Below are 19157 nucleotides of genomic sequence, written 5' to 3'. Positions count from 1 at the left end.
GAGGTTCCCTTACCTTACAGACCTCTCTAGCTTTATCCTTTTTCTGTCACAGTCTGTTTTAGGAATACCCAACACCCCAGTCAGGGCTGAATATCTTTTCCTCTGGACTTCAGTGTATGCTATTCCCTCAAATAGAGTTTTTCTTACTCTTGTCTTCACTCTTCACTACACTCACCTGGCTATTTCAGAGCCCATCTTGATGTAACTTCCACCCAGAAATGTTCCTGTTGGTTATTTCCCCTAGACCCCAACCGGAAACAAAATGCTGTAATAAAACCTTGAACTTTACCTATAACAACTTTCTTGAATTTACTTGTGGGTAACCCTCATAGTTCATTCCTTGAAACTAAGATTTGTATTCTGTTGACTTTTGTTTTTCTTGGTACCTGCTACTAGTCTAGATTTATAGGAGCCCACAATAAAATTTTCTTAAATGAATAAATGAAGAATGTAAGGCCTCTGTCCAAGTCCTGGCCCCACCCCTTTCTGGTTACTACTTTTGGCAAGTTCTTTACACTCTTAAGGAGACTTGGTGGTGCTGTGGGTTAGGCATTTAACTGCTAACTGTAAGGTTGGCAGTTCAAACCTGCGAACCTCTCTGTGGGAGGAAGATGAGACTGTCTGCTCCTGTCGAGTTATAGTCTCAGAAACCCCATATAGGGTCGCTATGAGTCGGAATGAACTTAATGGTAGTAGGTTGGTTTTATTTACACTCTTGGGCCCTCAATTTCCTCATTTTAAAAAAGATTTAGTTGAGAAGATACGAAGTTCCTTTCAAACATAAACATATTGGGATTCTCTTGGAACTCATCCTTCCGAGAACCACAGACCTTTGATCACTTCTTACATAGAATAAATTGGAAGCATTGCCATGGACTTCATTTTTTGGAACATGGATCAATGATTCCACTCCATTCCTCATATGCATTAATGATCAACAGATTCCTGCCTGTTTTTGTGTTGATATTTCTGCCCTTCACACAAGGGTTTGTTTAAACTGCAGGATACCTTTTTTATTTAGGCTGTTTGACACCCACAAAAGGAGACTTTTGAGCCTAAGAAAATAATAAATTCTGCTTTTGTCACCCTTTTTATTCTTACATCTGTCTGTTTTTACCTAGGGGGAGTTAATAAAATTATTTTGCAAATTCTTTTAGCAAAATCCTTTTGCTTTACTGAGAGTTTCAAGTGAGGATAATTAAATAAACTATTAGACAAGAACAACAATATCAAATAAAAAAAGAATCTGTAAACTTTGGTGATTATCCATGAACTTCAGTTGGCAATAGATATAATATATTAAAGATGTGAAATATTTGTCATAAAATAAAGGGTAAAAAAGCAAATAACTGACATGTCAGCAGTAAAAGTGTGAATGTCAAATGCAATGATGACAGTAGTTCCCATTTGGTGTCTGATCGGTTAACTCTAAGGTGGGGGAATCTATGTCAAACTATAAGGGGGCTTCAAAAAAATTCATGGAATTAAAAAGTAATGGATTTTTCCCACAATTTTTTGGAAGCCCCCTTGTACAAGATTGTATTTGTGAATTATACATTTTGAGGTTTGCTACCATCTACATCTACGGAGTCCTGGTGTGGCGCTGTAGGATAAGCACTGGACCGCAAGGTTGGTTTGAGCCACAAGGTCGGCTTGAATTGCAAGGCCACCAGCCACTCCTGGGAAATCTATACAGGGTCACTATGAGTTGGAACGATTTGACAGCACTTAACAACAACAACTGTGTACACTCCATAGGAATCAGTATCTCACGATGTCTGAGCTACTTTCTTCAAGTAAACTGAGCATGTGCAGATATTTCATTTTGTATGAACGCACTGCCATCAAGTCCTGGTGTGCCACTGTGGGTTACTGCACTGGACTGAAAGGTCAATTTGAACTGCAAGGTTGGCAGTTCAAGCTCACCAGCCGCTCCTCAGAAATCCTATACAGGGTTGCTATGAGTCGGAACCAACTCGACGGCACTTCACAACTACAACAGCCATCAATTTAATTTCAACTCATTGCAACCCCATAGAACCAAGGAGAGCTTCTCCATAGGGTTTCCAAAAGCTGAACAACTTAACCAGAGCAGACTGCCTCATCTTTCTCCCATGGAGTGACTGGTGGGTTCAAACCACCAACCTTTCAGTTCGCAATTGGGCGCTTAACTACTTGTGCCACCAGGGATTCTTCTCTTGCCATTTCTTACATGCTGTGTTGCTTGTTTAACAGTCTCTGTGATTCTTGAACTCCTGACTAAGCAAAGTCAATTTCCAGGTCATGCGGCCATGATCCCACATGGACAAAGCATAATCAGCTAGCAGAACATCAGGAAAACAGCAGACAAATGCATTTGTAATTCCTCAGTTGGCAAGCTATTCTGAGCTCAAATCAGAGCCACTGAAAATCATTTGATAAAATGCTATATTATTTAAGAAAGCAAGAGAACATCTTTATTTTACATGAGAAATAAAATTGGTTTGTTTTGGTAGCTTTTGAATTTGATTATAGATTATTCATGTTACTTTGTAAAAATATTTAAGTGCGTTAAAGAGATTAAGAAAATATATGTCCACATTTGTATGTCCTAATATTGGAAGTGAACTATAATTTTTATTCTCTAATGGGGTATACTAACCTGTTACTGTTGAGTTGATTATGACATGTGGTAACCCAGTGTGTTGCAGAGTTGAAATGCTCTATGGGTTTTTCAACTTTTTTTGTTTTTTGTTTTTTACTGTAATCATTAAAGAAGCAGACCACTATGTCTTTATTCCACTGGGTAGGCTTGAACCTCCAATCTTTAAGTTAGAAGCTGATTGAAAACCAGATTGCCACCCAGAAATTGCTAATGTGGAGGATAAACCCATTACGGTTGGGTCAGTTCCAATGCATAATGACTCTATAAGACAGAGGAGAATCACCCATAGGATTTCCAAGGCTGTAAATCGCTGTGGGTTAATGCACCAGACTGCAAAGCCGTTTGAACTGCAAGGTCGGCAGTTTAAGCTCACCAGCTGCTCCTTGGAAACCCTATACAGGGTTGCTATGGGTCGGAACCGACTCAATGGCACTTAACAACAACAGATCTTTACAGACTCCTGGTGTGGTACTGTAGGATATGCACTGGGCTGCGAAACCACAAGGTGAGTGAATCAAACCTTCCAGCTGCAACCTGGTAACCCTGTACAAGGTTGATGAGTGCAAATCGACTCAATGGCACATAAGAATAGCAAAATCTGTACGTAAGCAGACCGCTACATCTTTCTTCCACAGAGTGACTTTTGAGTTCAAACTGACAACCTTTTGGTTTGCAGTTAAGCACTTAACCACAGTACCACCAGGGTTCCCACGTGGTCTATAAGCATCAGCGTTTAGGGTCAGATTAAGTATGTGAGGACCCTAAACACTGATAATCAGTGGTGCCCCCTCCTATTCTTAGTGGAATGGGGCATGTGAGTCATAGATACAAGTTGTTGTTGTTGTGAAGTGCCGTTGAGTCGGTTCCGACACATAGAAATCCAGTATAGGGTTTCCAAGGAGCAGCTGGTGAGCTTAAACCACCGACCTTGCAGTTCAAATGGCTTTGCAGTCTGGCACATTAACCCACAGCGCTACACCAGGACTCATATACAAGAGGGGACTCAAAATATTCTTGGAAGTATTCCATTATCATTCCATTCCATTTTCAATTTAATTTTTTTTTACATGAAAGCATAAATATATTTTTATTTCCCAATCAATTTTTAGCTGTTTGCAAGCAGTTGCTTTGGGAACGAGAATTTCTAAATTGTTCATTAGTGAATTTACAGCTCTTTCTTTCCTGGCTGGCTGTATTCAATCTTTTTTATTTTTTATTTTTTTTTATTTTACTGTTTTATTGTGAATTATGTGATCGTTTACATGGGAGAACATTAACTTTACATTCATCCTATCACATATTGTTTCATCCCCATGCATCATCAACCTACCAAAGGGTATACCCTGCAAGTCTGCCCCCTGGTCATCAGCACATAGCCCCTCTCCCTCTCTGGGTCTAAAGTCTCCAGCTGCTCCATCTCTCCACATCATCATCTCTGCCTCCATCTCTGGCATCACTGCTTCTCTGGGTAGGGTCCTGCTCTCTGCTCTTCTCCCTTGATGGTCCCAGTGACCTCTGCTCCTAGACTGCAAAGTTAAATCACTCCCCTCCTTTTGCTACAAAATGTCTACCTTTACATTTCTAACCCTCGCAATCAGTCCTAGTAACAATTATTCACTATTGTATCACAAGAGACCTATCCGCATTTCCTTTCATCAGCCCCACCTAGACAGATTGAATACTACTCAGTGGAGATTGTACCTTCCTCCACGCCATCTGGATCTAGGTTCCCTCTAGAAAGCTTGTAAGCCAGTCACTTCTTGCCTTTGTAGCACCCTCCCCCCCATTTTGGGTAGCCAATGTCCAAGTTGCCCATCCCTGTCTACTCTGTGTATGGAAGGGGTGGGAATGATCCTCACTGTAAGGATTTGTTCCCTCTTTTGAGCTACTGCATCCATTAGTGTAGGTCAAGTTCATCAAATTGTATCAGATTACCCTTTTTTTCCTCTTCTTTCTTCTTCTAGTTGAGCTCTGATCATCCAGTCATTGAAGCCAGGTCAAGTGGGTATTATCTGCAAGTGTGGGAGTTCTTATGCATATGCCCTCTCTTCTTATCAGCTGGATGCTTCATTCTCCACTTTAGTCCTCTGTGGCTATGTCACTGACTCTGAGCCCAAGAGTCCCCAGGTCTTGCCACACTGCTGGCCAACCAGGTCTCCACCCGGGTTCACAAGAGTCTATTGAACATTGTAGGGCTTAGCTCACAGCTTCATTTCTGTTCTTGGGTCACCAATCAGAGCGTATAGTCCTATTGAGTCTTAGTCTTGGAAGGGGGTTTGCCCTGAGGAGACCCGACCACTTGCCTTGATGTCTCCTGGGCAAGCAACTTACTTGTTCTTGTAGTCATCAGTCAGACATTTTCCACATAATTTTTGAAACCCCTTTTACATGTGTTTGTGTGTGTGTTAGCTATCCATGATGCAACTTCTTTTTAAATGTGACTATAATAATCCAGCCTTGCCCAGTAACTGCTCTTGTTGGATCCAGTTGCAATTTAGTGAATGAAGCAAGAGTTAAGACTCAACAACCCATCCCCACCTTTTGTTTATTAAAAATAAATAGAATACTCCTATGAAACCCACTGAGCTCATGAGTTTCAAAGCACAGGACGGGAACCATAGGAGACAGATGTCAGCCAAGGTCCTGAAGTGGTAGGGGCTGGATAACCCAAGCACCCGTGTGCAGGGGCTCCCTCATGACCCTGCCAGCACATGCTCTTACACTGAAGTGAGGAGCCCTGCCAGCTCCCGTGTGTCCTGTAGGCTTGGCATCCATGGGTCTTTGCTTTGGACAACATGATGCCCTAAGCACATGCTTACCTTGCTTAATCCCACTCTGCGTATGTTTTGTTGTTAATTGTCATTGAGTCAGTTCCGGCTCACATAGTGACCCTGTAGATTAGAAACCCTATACGGGGTCACCATGGATTGACGCTGACTCGATGGCACTTAACAACAGCAACAAAGAGGGTTTCCCAGACCATAAAGCTTCACCTTTCTCCCATGGAGAAGTTGGTTGGGCTCAAACTGCAGTCCAATCTTTACCCTACAGAGCCACCATACTTCTGGGTAAAGGTGTGCATAAATGAAAATGGAAACACTAAAAGCTAGAGGTCAGATTGACTAACTGAATAATTAAATTTGGATATATTCTTTTAAAATGTTATTCATTTCCATCATTCAGATTAATGATTCTTAATTGGTGGATGGTAAGGAATGTATTTTTAAAAGAATGCATTCTTATAGGTTTGGTTTCTTAAAAATTGTTATAATTAGTTACTATACTTGGTATTCCAAATAGTATTTAGGAAAATAAGAAAGTTTTCATTACCAAAAGATGAAAAAGACTTTGAACTGATCTGCAGTAAATGGCAGAATGGTCAAAGGCAGAATATGTGGCAGAGGAGAACTGAAAGGAAAAGGAGCTCGTTTTACTGAACTACTGTACTGTATGTTCCTAAGGAATGGGAATCCAGATCGACCTTCTAAACCAGAAAACAAACCAGTTACCCACCATCAACTGCAGTGAACTCCTGATGTCCTATGTGTGTTAATGTACAACTGTGCCCCACAGGATTTTCAATGACTGAAGTTTTTGGAAGTAGATTGTCAGGGCTTTCCTCCAGGGTGCCTTTGGGTGACTAGAACCTCCAACCTTTTTGTAGCAGCTAAGCCTGTTAGCCATTTGCATCACCAGGGATATCTTCAGACTTTATGTAGTTGTTAAGTGCTAACTTTATAGGAGGTAAAAAGCGTAAGGGAGGGCACACAGGGAAGGCATTTAATAAAGTTATAAGGAGGAAGAAAAACAATGCTGGGCAATGCGCAGAACAATTCTCTTTGCACTTAGTTGTTACTGTAAAGTGTCACCGAGTGGGTTCCAGCTCATAGTGACCCTATGTAGGGTTTCCAAGGAGCAGCTGGCGAGTTTGAACTACTGACCATGTGGTTCAATCTGACCTTGAGGTAGAGTGTTTATCCTGTTACGCCACACCAGGACTCCAGGTACTAGAGACTCAATAAATAATTTTGAGTGAATAAATAACTTTCAAACAGCTGTATCAAGGATTGGCATAATTTACTCCTGATAATGGGGTGCAAAAGTGACAGAGGAAATAAATAGGCATGATAAGAGACTTCAGTTATTTGAGCATCTGCTAGAAGTCTTATTCATATTTAAATGAAAACAGGGCCTGGGATACCAATTTGACTGACTGACATTTCCATCTCTGGGTGGGTACAGGAAATGAAGGGAACTGCTGTTTTGCATCTAATTTTAACCAAGAAGAGATTGGGTGTTGAAAGTGAAGTGGAAAGAACCTTTATCCATTCCTCAGTAAATATTTACTGATTGTCTGCTGTGGGCCAGGTCCTTGAACGATGGTGATCATGACATTTTAGCTTTTGTGATCACCAAGGAGCAAATGATGGATGCAACCAGACATGGACTGTAGACTTCAGGAGGAAATTTTTTAATGTTTCAGAACTCTAAAAGAGAAAGAAACTTAATCCTTACATTTGGATTAGGATCCTTGCTATGTACTCCCTAAACTCCTCAAACACCCCTATTAATCTAGCATCATGTTAGATTGTAATGACCTTTGTATTCATCTCTGTTTAATGTGAAATGCTAAACTTCAAGAGGGCAGGGCTGGAGTGACATAAGGCTGAGGGACACAAGATTTCAAGATGGCAGTGGCTGGGTGGCTGACAGAGGGGCAGGGGTGAAGGTCCCTACAAAGCAAAAGAAACTAGGACTCGCCCCTGCCCCCTCCTCTCAGTACTGGGAGCTCAGCAGAAGTGTATTGTTTTCTTTTTTTAATAACAAGTAAACCATACAGATTGCCATCATGGGACGGAGATTTACATCATCCACCAAGAGTGGAAAATTTATGAACACCACAGACCAAGCCCAAAAAAGAGAATTCAAAAAGAACAAAAGACAACGTATGATGTCTTCCATTTTTAGTTCCGTTTTAAAGATGAAGGATCCCAAACAGATTATTCATTACATGGAGAAATTAGATGAAATGAAGTTTAATCCAGTGCAACAGCCACAGTTAAATGAAAAGATTCTGAAAGACAAGCGTAAAAACCTGCGGGAAACCTTTGAATGTATTCTACGACTCTATGAAAAAGAGAATCCAGATATTTACAAAGAATTGAGAAAGCTCGAAGTAGACTATGAACAGAAGAGGGCTCAACTTAGCCAGTAAATTGATGCTGTTAAGAATGCTCAGCATGTGGAAGTTGAGAGTATTCCTTTGCCAGATATGCCCCATGCTCCTTCCAACATCTTGATCCAGGACATTCCACTTCTTGGTGCTCAGCCACCCTCCATCCTTAAGAAGACTTCAGTCTGTGGACCACCGACTCGGGCAGTTTCTATACTTCCTCTTCTTGCACATGGTGTTCTCCATTTGCCCCCTGGTAGAAAGCCTCCTGGTCCTCCCCTAATCCACCTCCTCTTCAAGTCTTACAGATGTATGGCCGTAAAGTGGGCTTTGCCCTAGATCTTCCCCCTCATAGGCGAGATGAAGATATGTTTATATAGTCCTGAACCTGCTCAGTGAAGCCATGATGATGATGTCTCTAGCACCAGTGAAGATGATGGCTATCCTGAGGACATGGATCAAGATAAGCATGATGACAACACTGATGACAGCGATACTGGCAGATCAGATGGAGAGAGAGAGGGGGATGATTTCGTGCACCATGATGATAATGAAAGCCACAACAGTGAAGAAAGCAAGTCTGGTCTGAGTGTGTGATTTGCAGATATGCCTGGAAAATCAAGGAAGAAAAAGAAGAACATGAAGGAGCTGACCCCTCTTCAAGCCATGGTGCTTCGAATGGCAGGCCAGGAAATCCCTGAGGAGGGACGAGCAGTAGAAAAATTGTCAGAACAAGATGATTCTGATGATTCTGAAGCAGAAAAACAATACAAAAGCAACATAAAGAGGAATCGCTTTCTGATGGCACATCTACTGGTTCTTCACAGGAGCAGGCTCCTCCACAGTCTGTTTCTCCTCCTCAGATACAGGCACCTTCCATGCCAGGACCACCACCACATGGACCACCACCTGCTCCACCTTTAAGGCCACCTGGACCACCTACCGGCCTTCCTCCTGGACCACCGCCAGGAGCTCCTCCATTCCTGAGGCCACCTGGAATGCTAGGACTCCGTGGGCCTTACTCCGACTTTTACCTCCAGGACCACCTCTGGGCTGGCCCCCAGGTCCCCCTCCAGGCCCTCCTCCAGGTCTGCCTCCTGGCCCTCCTCCCCAGGGCCCTTCTCCAAGGCTACCTCCTCCTGCACCTCCAAGGTATCCCTCCACCTCGTCCTGACTTGATGTGCCCACCTTTGGTGCCTCCACTTGGACCTGCTCCACCTGGACTTTCCCCACCAGCTCCCTTGCCAAACTCTGGGGCTTTAAGTGCCCCACCCAACTTGATTCAGCAACCCAAGGCGGATGATACAAGTGCAGCCACCATTGAGGAGAAAGCCACAGTAACCATCAGTGCCACGCCATAGATCACTAATCCCCAAACAGAGATTACTCAATTTGTGCCCACTGCACGGAGAGTACGTGGGGAGAATAAAGGGGCTACTGCTACTGCCTAAAGGAAGTCAGAGGATGATTCTGCCGCGCCTCTTGCCAAAGCAGCGCCCAAATCCAGTCCCTCTGTTCCTGTTTCAGTACAAACTACGGGTGATGTGTAGGAAGCATTCATGAAAGAGATGGAAGGGCTACTGTGACAGCTTTTGATCCAGAAAAGGCTTCTGCTCATATCAGTGGTACATGGAGAAAGAGGCTGTCATTAAACCTACGTGAATGAGTGACTTCCACTGTCAGGGTATTTTCTAATTCCAGTGCAGGAATATCCTAAAGCTTAGTCTTGGCCAGAATTTAAGGCACATAAGAGAGGATGTTTCATTAAAAATACATGTGTTATTAAAACAGTGCTGCTAACCTCCATTCCCTTTCATACCAGTTTCATCCTGTTTCTTTCCCTTCTCCAGTTTTTTTTGAAACGTGATCAGGGAAATCTTAGTTACTTATTTGTTTCGACTCTCTTGTGTGCTGTGGGCACTGGAGTAGAAATTTCTGAGAAACCCATTTATCTCGCCCCATTTTGGCTATTGTGTTTGAGTTATTTTTAATATTTTCTTGTAAATATTTTGTAATATTTCACTTGTAGTGAAATGGATCGCAATGTCATTTCCTATTACAAAGCAGGCTTGTAGGAAGAAAATATACAATTCTTTGATTAAAATTATTTCCCACTGACCTCAACTTTTATTGTTTCCTGGAAAAAACAAATAAGTGTTCCACACCAAAAGAGGTCAGGGCTGCTTCTATCATGTTCATATCTGTATTCCCAGCCCCTAAGATGCTGTTGTTGTTGTTATTGTTGCTAAGTGTCGTCGATTCAGTTCCGACTCATAGCAATACTATGTAGAGTTTCCGAGGAGCAACTGGTAAGCTTGTACTGCCTACCTTCAAGTTCAAACCAACTTTGCAGTCCAGCGCATTAACCCACAGAGCCTCACCAGGACTTCCTAGGATGTTGGTACCCAGTAAATATATATATTTAAAGAAGTATGAGTAAGTGAATGAATTTCAGCCAAGCAGTAGATAGGTATCCAGAGGGAACAACACTGTTAAGGTACATTCACCAGGAATGGTCAATCACTCATGATCAAAACACTTAGCCAAAGTTGAGAAGGGCTGGAAAGGTGGGTGAAGTAGAACTAGAAACCCCAAGGAGGCAGTGGGATAACTGTTGTTGCATGGAGGGGATTGTGATCATTGAGATGAAACAAAATATTTGATCTATTGAATGCCAAACTGATGATCTGCTCTGTAAACTTTCACTCGATTCACAATAAAAAGTTAAAAAAAAAAAACAAAAAAAAAAGGTCTTATAATCCTGAATATTTTCTCAAATTATCAAGTGATACTACACACATTCACACTCCAAATCTAGCATTTCCCCAGTTGTATGAATGATTGGAATTAAAGATGTGAAAAGTCTAGAAAATGAGAAAGAGGAGATGGCTGTGGCTCCAAAGAGCATGCTTGAATTAAAGGAAATATAAAAGACCATTTAAAGAAGAATGCAAGGAGAGGCAATAACCAGGAACAAACACTGAAGGGGAAGGTAATCCCATTAGAATAGTATCAGGAAGCTTAGAGTCCTGAGGGAGCTGAAAGTATGTAAAAAATTCTGAAAACAACAAAAGAGATTTTAAAAGCTGGCAAGGAATAATCTTACAGAAAGGGAAGGTGACAAAATGAACTAGAGAAAACTAGAATGCTTGTGATCCTAAGTGAGGTGTTCCCATTTCTTATAACAACATAGTTATCATTTCTGTCAAGACTGAAATATTACTTTTGTCAATTTTTATATCAGAATTTTGTATTGCAGAATAAGGAAGGGATAGGCCTTCAGATGAGAAAAGTCCAGAACTACTCGTGTCTTCTTAGTCTTGTCTTTTGATCAAGGACAGTGATTTCTTATTTGGTTGTTCCCAACTCCATGGTGAGGAATTTGGTTTAACTTTTTTGTTGTTGTTTTGCTTTATTTGTTTGTTGTTATTGATTTTTGCTGTAAGTGTGAGGGAATTGAGTTGCACAGTGGCAATATTAGGAAGTTAGCATTTCATCATGGCCTGGTGTCTCCTGACGCTGGCCGCCTCACAGGCCTGAGAACACTCACTCACGGCTGTGCCCATCCAACTGCAGGCAGGCATCTTGGGGAAATTCCAGAGAACTGAGAAGCCTGCAAATTGACAAAAGCAAATTTTGAGAATTTATTCAGAAACTTTCCACTCAGAGAAGGCAGGAATAGTGATAATAGGCACCAACAGGAAGAAGCCAGGCAGGATTAAGCTGTTTTCCTGTTCAAAAAGGAAAAGGAATGCTGAATTTTAAAAACGCGGTGGATCTGGTGTATATGAATCTTGTCAAGGCAGTGTTTACAAGCACTCAGGATTTCGTTGTGAACTGAATGAGGAAATATGAGCTGCCTAAAAGAACGCTTAAGTGGATTCAAAACAAAGTTTACTAACCAACCCAAAGAGCACTAAAGAACAGACCTATATAATCTCAGAGGGTGATCTGTTGATATCTGCGTCTCTTCTGTTCCAAATTTCTCTTTGCTTGTTTATTCAATGACTTGAATGATGATGGCCATGCTGAAAATAATAAAATAACTAATATTTATTGAACACTTGTATATCAAACACTGCTGTTTATGCATACCTGTTTATATAATTCTCATAAAAATCCTATGCAGTTGGTAACTCTTTCATCCCTACTTTACAGATTGCTAAACTGGAACACGAATTTTAAGGAACTTTCTCAGGGTCACACAGTTCTTAAGAAGCAGAGCTGAGATTCAAGCCCAGGCTGTCTACTTCATGACATAAGTGATACAAAGGTTAACCTTCAACTTGTAAACGACCAAAGCCAAAATGTATATAGCTAAAGTGAAAAGTTGATAGATTTGCTATTCAAAAGAACATTAATACATCCCCTCCATACACAGAGTAGACAGGGATGGATAACTTGTGGTGGTGGTGGGGCTACAAAGGCAAGAAGTGATTGGCTTACTAGCTTTCAAGAGGGGACCTAGATCCAGAGGGCGTGGAGGAAGGTAGAATCTCCACTGAGTAGTATCCAATCTGTCTGGGTGGAGCTGATGAAAGGAGATGCGGATGGGTCTCTTGTGATAGAATAGTGAATAATTGTTATCAGGACTGACTGTGAGGGTTGGAAATGTAAAGGTGGACGTTTTGTAGCAAAAGGAGGAGATTAGTTTTGCAGTCTAGGAGCTAAGGTCTCTGAGATCATCAAGGGAGAAGAGCAGAGAGCGGGACCCTACCCAGAGAAGCAGTGACGCCAGAGATGGAGGCAGAGAGGATGATGTGGAGAGATGAAGCGGCTGGGGACTTTAGACCCAGAGAGGGAGAGGGGCTGTGTGCTGAAGACCAGTGGACAGGCTTGCAGGGGATTGTAACCATGGCAATGAAACGATATTCGATAGGATGAATGTAAAGTTAATGTTCTCCCATGTAAACTATCACATAATTCACAATAAAACATTAAAATAAAGAAATAAATAAATTGAAAAAAAGAACCTTAATAGACTGGGGGGAAATGGCCAAATGATCAAGACAAATTCATAGGAGTCAAATTTAAACTAATTCACTTAGGTTTCAAAAAAATAAAAGTAAAGATGGGAGAAATGGGACATAATGATAGTTCATATGAAGAAGTCTTAGTGGTTTTAATCATTTTAACTGATTTTAATTGACAAGCACTTGTCTACTAACTAAAAAGTTATTTTTTATCAGTCATTTCACAAGAGAAAAATGTGACGGTCAGTTTCTGTAGATACAAAAAAGCCAAACGAACTGCCATGAAGTTAATTCCAACTCTATGTAGGATTTTTTTTTTTTTTAGACTGTAAATCTTTACAAAAGCAAACAGCCTCATCTTTTTTGCACTGAGTAGTTGGGTTAGAACTGCTGACCTTGTGGCTAGCAGTCCAGCGCTTATCCCACAACTCTACCAGGTTGTAGCCTTGGAAACACTATGGGGCAGTTCTACTCTGGAATTGACTTGACAAGAACAGGTTTGGAATGAGCTCATTATGACCAATGTGTGGCGTGAGGATTTTTTTTAAGTTTTTTTAAAATATAAATGAAATTCTGAAGGTCTGACTATACAAAATTTCTTCTCCACAAAGTAATTTAGAGATCTCTGAAGTTCTTTTCAACTCTAATATCCTTTGATTCTATGAATGGTTCTGTACTAGAAACAAGAAAAGGATACTTAGGAGCAATCTAATAGTGTGGGAATAGTGGTCAGATTTATGTTGTGTATGAGCTCTGGTAGCGTAGTGGTTACGAATCGGGCTGCGAACCTTAAGGTCAGCGGTTCGAAACTACCAGCTGCTCCGCGGGAGAAAGATGAGGCTTTCTACTCCCGTAAGGATTTACATCCTCGGAAACCCTGTACAGGGTCGCTATGGGTCGGACCCGACTCGACGGCACTTAACAACAACAACAACAATGATGATAGAACTAGGAGCAATGGGAAGTGAAGAATGTAAAGTTGATTCAGTGTTAGCTAAGAACTTAGTCTTGTGTAGGAGACTGTCCCTCTGATAGCAGAATTTGTCTGAGCAGAGGCTGGATAGCTGGTTAAAGGGGCTATTGGAGAGGAGATTTATTCATAGCTCCAGAAGAAGGGGAGACTGTGTCCCTGTAACTTAGGGTTCCAACAGGATAGCTAATTACTAGGCATCTCTCTGTGAAACATGCAGTGAGGTGGTGGAGTAGGGAAGCTGTACCAACTTGCAGGACAGGGGATAAGTTGAAGCCTAGAGATACTTTTCATGGGAGTTAGAATGAGTTATGAATCAAATTAAACATAAAAATCTAAGTCAGAAAGCATTTGTTTGTGCCTTCCTGGTGACAATTCATTTGAATTTTACTTCAAGCAGTAAACCACAAATTTGAGCTATTTCTGACCCTGCGTGAAGGCATACTCCTTCTTGCTTCTAACCATATCAGACTCTCAGGTACAGAAAACTCTAAGGAAATAATTGACTTGTGGGAATATGCCTTATAAGTGTCAGTGGGACTTAACTGGGTTTTACTTTTCATTTCAAGTTTTTAAATAGAATACACATGACTAAGACATAATGAGACCACTCTGGACGTCTCATGGAAAACATGAGTTAAAGCCTGCTGAAAGACTGAAACAATCACTTTATCTGCCCTTTGGGGATCCTAGGGTCCCAGGGGACTCAGAGGTCCCCCACCTTCCTGAATAATGAGTGGACCTGCATTAAGTGGTTAGTCAGCCTCTACTTGAAAAAAATAATGTGTGGTGGGAATCTTACCTACCACCTTCTCACCACTTCTGCCATTTAAAGACAGAAGATGTAACAGGAAGAAAGAGAAGGGTACTAGCAGAGATTCCAGGTGAAGGGTAGGGTGACAAAAGCATGGGGAAGGGTGTTCTGACAGTGGTTTGCTCATGCTCAGAAGTGGAGAGCACATTTAAAGCACAGAGAAAAATAAGATTCTTCCCATATCTTTTCCTTCCCTGTTTGACTTTTCTTTTTGTTATTACCAAGCCAGCTTTATCTATATGATTCTAGTTCTTGTGAACATTGTTCATGACCCCACTAAACTGTTTTTCAAACTAGCCCCTCAATTTGCCTGAAGCCAAAACGACGTCAGACTTGTGTACCAGCTTATGCATCAGATTCAGATATTTGAGTCCCGACCCTGCTCTTGGCTGTCCATCTGAGTTCCCTAGTCTGTAAAAGGTGGATAATAATACTTATGCTTCAGAAGCATTGTTAGGACTCAGTAACATAAAAAGAGAAAATCATCTCCCTGTTGGCTAAGGGGAGTTTTGTTTGTTCACGTCCTTCTCCCTAGCACCTAGGACAGTGGCTGGCTCAGAGCAGGTGCTCAGTACATGTTTGTTAAATGAGTTCTGGATGGATGAATGAACCCAATAAATGCCAGCTATTGTCAAAGTGTGGCAGTTTCATCAGACATGAGAAGTCTTTGTAAAGTAAGAGGATGATTATCCAGGGATTCGGAGGAGGAGGAGAATGCTTTGTCATAGCTGAATTTATTTATTTTTTCCCATCTTGGAGCATGACCTCAGAGTCTTTTAATAACTGGACTAACTGAGCCAGCTCTGTAGTCTTTGTAGTATTCCTTCAGTCTTCACCCGGTGTTTTCCATGATATATCTCAAGTGGTCTCATTGTGTCTAGCTGTGCATTGTTTGAAAGCCTGAAATGAAAACTGAAACCAAGTTCAGGCCAGCTGGTAGCCATTCAGACATAGATACCAAAGTAGATTAATTTCCAAATACATTTCCCCTCTTTACTATTTCCTCATGTTTTTAAAGCTAGCATTTATTGAAACAAATAAGAGTGCCTTTTCTGCTTCTGGTTATGTTTTCCACAACTGAGTTTGGTAAAGTATATAAATTTGGCTGTTGATCTTCTGTCAGTATATAAAAACAAATAGAAGTAAAACCAAATGAAATCTTGCATATGATTTGTGAATTGCCTTTCTTAAGCTAAGCTAAACATAGCTAGTTAATTTCTCTTTTATTTAGGGGCTCTTTAATAATATGAGTATGTTCATACACCCATGTTGTTGTTGTTGTTGTTAAGTGCCTTCGAGTCGGTTCCGACCCATAGCTACCCTGTACCGGGTTTCCAAGGGTGTAAATCCTTACGGGAGTAGAAAGCCTCATCTTTCTCCCGCAGAGCGGCTGGTAGTTTCAAACCACTGACCTTAAGGTTCGCAGCCAGATTCGTAACCACTACGCTACCAGAGCTCCTTTTCATACACCCATACACACACATATACATACACTTGTATCAGATCCAGTTCTTAACTCAGTATTTCAAGAAAAACAGAAAATGGACAGGCTTTAGATTCAGAACCCCGTAAGTAAAAATAACAGTGGGGTGGGATGGGGAGAGAGGTTGGGTGATGGGGGGTGAGGATGAGAAGGAACTGTCCCATTTGCTGAAAGAAAAATGAAACAAGAATGTACTCTCTTTTTTTATTGTAATGCAAACAGTCAGAACTACAGTATAATTGAAACCACCCCAAGTAACACCTTCTCATATACTACCTTCTGATGTCATCTGATTGCTTACTGCCTGCTAAGCTTATCTCCTTTCAGGAGGCAACTCTTCAAGTTACACTGCAGTACCACTAGCTAAGCATGTTGCTTCTAGCTGACATACATAGTAGTTGTTGTTATTGTAAGTGCTGTTGAGTCAGAGATCCATAGTAGAACTCCCCCCCCCCCCCCCACACACACACACACTACATATTAATTGATTATTTGTGCTCTAAACAGATAGGTTTTCTTTCTGGCTTCTTATTTCTGCCATAGAGTTCTGCTCTTTCTCTTACCTGAAATGCTATTCCCAACCAGCGTTGCCACAAAGCTATGCAAAGGAACACTTTCTGAAGCCCTCTCTGGTGAAGCCCACCTGACTGAAAGTCATCTCACCCTCCAGAAGCCTCTTATGCACATGAGTGTAGTCATTTCAGACTCTTTTTTCAAAAATCTGTTACTGTCATTCTTCTTTATCATAACTTGATTTTGACATGTGCCGTGCCCCCACGTCACACAATGGGCAGTCCTGAGTGATAGGCATTCCAGTCTCATTTCCCAGAGGAGCACACACAAGCAGAGCCCCGTGTATGGGGAACACATGCAAAGGATGTTTTCTGTATATAGATAATAAAATTTTTAACATTAGTAAAAAAAAAAAAAAACAGACAGTGCTGATTGCTTGCCCTATATAAGTCTGCTGAGAATTTGTATAAATGAAATTAAGACCATGAGATGAATTTATTTCATCCAAACAGGTAATCAAAGCCTAATACATTTACACCTAAAAGTTGCTTTGAAGTAGACTGGATGATGAACAGAAAGTCTTCCAAAGGGAAATGATCTATGGTGTTATATTTGAGTGATAAACTAGTTTAGTATTTGAGCTGCTGTACAAAAAAGAGTTTTGATCCATTCAGTCTTTAGAAAAATTATTTGAAAGAGACTACACTACATATTTCTAGAGCTTACAGACCATCATAATCATGTGGTACTTTCTGAACTTCCCCGTGTGAATTGAACCATAGGACAGGCTGGAACTCAGGGCACAGCAGAGAGGATATGCGTCTGTTCTCAGGACTTTGGGGCTATAAACAAGACAGGCCAGGAGAGCCTTTCCAAAGATCCCATAACATACTTCTTTATGGGTTGTTGTTTTAAGTGCTGGTGAGTCTATTTCAGCTCATGACAGCCCTGTGACAGAGTAGAACTGCTCCATAGGCTTTTCTTGGCTTTAATCCTCCTGGGACCAGATTGCTAGGTGTTCTTCTCATGGAGGTGGGTTCAAACTACCAATCTTTCAAGTCAAGCCAATAGCAATAAAGAATCCATATTTCTGGATGGAGCTACCTATGTATATATTATGGTGGCACTAGTAGTTAGCTGTGTGGCACATTGGGTGAAAACACACTTTGTTTTCCTTTCTCATAATCCATAGAAAAGGTGAGGGGCGGGGGGGAGGGGGTTGTTGCATCGAAGTGTAGGCTTTATGGAGAGGAACCAGACAGCTAATCTAGTGCCCTGGTGATGCTCAATACAAGACTCTGCACTGAGAAGAAATAAAATAAGGAAAGGTTGTTGGAGAAATTGCCTAGTTAAAGAAGTGGATGCTGTTGTTGTTGGTGGTCATTTTAATTGCTGGTTCCAACTCATACCAACCATCTATAGGGTTTCCGAGGCTGTAAATCTTTGCAGGAGCAGAAAGCCTTATCTTTCTCCCATGGAGTGGCTCGTGGGTTGGAACTGCTGGACTTTGGTTTGCAGTTCAGTGTGTATCCTATGGAGCCACTGTGCTCCCAAGAAGTGGGATACATGGGGTTCAATATGGAAGCTGTGCAGTGCTTTGGAACTGATAATTAGACTTGACTCTGATGTTGACCAAAAGACATTGCAGAGTTGGCACTTTAGTGGGAATTAAAGGACGTGTCAAGTGATGGACTAGAAAAGCATTTGACAATACTGGTGTTTAAGGTGGCATTTAGAGTGATCACAGTAAAGTGTTCAATGCTGAGGAGTAAATGATGAGAGGCACATTGTAATCAAGATAGGAGAAATACAGTGAGAGGACATTTTCCCCACATGTCTTTATTGAGCACAAACCTTGTCGAAGGCATCATGCTAAGTACCTTGGAGAATAGAAAGATGAAATGGAATTTATCAGATGCAGGGTTTTCTAAAGGAAGGGACTCATTTTACAATTCATTAACTCTATTGCTATCTTGTGTATCTGGAGCACTTTAAAAGTCTTTATTAATTTTTCCATATTTCAGGTAATTTCTACTTTTGATTACAGTTAGAAACTGAAAGAAAATTTGCCAAGTAGTAAATATGACCTCTAGAACACTAAGCATATCATCAAATGGTCAAAATGAGTTTTTATTATCTGTGATTGCATTAGAATAAACTCAAAAGCATTAAAATCATATTAGTTCTCTCTCTCTTATCCATCTTGATACAATTACATGAAATCAGAATGGGTGAAAGGGGGCTTAATAATTTTTAGATAATCCTTAATTAGCTCTAAGATTTTATTTGAACTTTACTCTTACTTGAAGTGCCTATTATCCTCTAAAGACAATTACACTCCATGAATTTGGTCACTAGAGCATTCAGAGCATCTGCTAGCCACCAGACAGGAAGCTGTGAGTAGTGTGGGTTTCAGAGGCTTTTTGTGGGGAAGAGGTGTTGCCTTCCTACAACTGCTTTTGCTCATGCTGAAGGTTCAGAACCTGGGAATGAATAACCCTGTGGACACTGAGTCCTCTGAGTTTAGAGCCTCCTCCCACACCTCTCTGGAGTTGCCTTTGCTCTCCCAGAAGCCACTGGGAGGTGG

At 41.2% G+C, this 19157-nt stretch overlaps 1 protein-coding gene and 1 pseudogene across 1 annotated transcript in view; both read left to right on the top strand.

The window, feature by feature from the left end:
* Positions 1–19157, top strand: part of SPATS2L (spermatogenesis associated, serine-rich 2-like) — a 187426-nt gene that overhangs the window by 51994 nt on the left and 116275 nt on the right. The window lies entirely within an intron of this gene.
* Positions 7494–9403, top strand: LOC102812389 (annotated as a pseudogene).

Source organism: Chrysochloris asiatica, unplaced genomic scaffold (genome assembly GCF_000296735.1).
Source record: "Chrysochloris asiatica unplaced genomic scaffold, ChrAsi1.0 scaffold00045, whole genome shotgun sequence".
Lineage (NCBI taxonomy): Eukaryota > Metazoa > Chordata > Mammalia > Afrosoricida > Chrysochloridae > Chrysochloris > Chrysochloris asiatica.
Note: the sequence above shows the minus strand (reverse complement) of the source record. Positions and strands in the feature narration are given on the sequence as shown.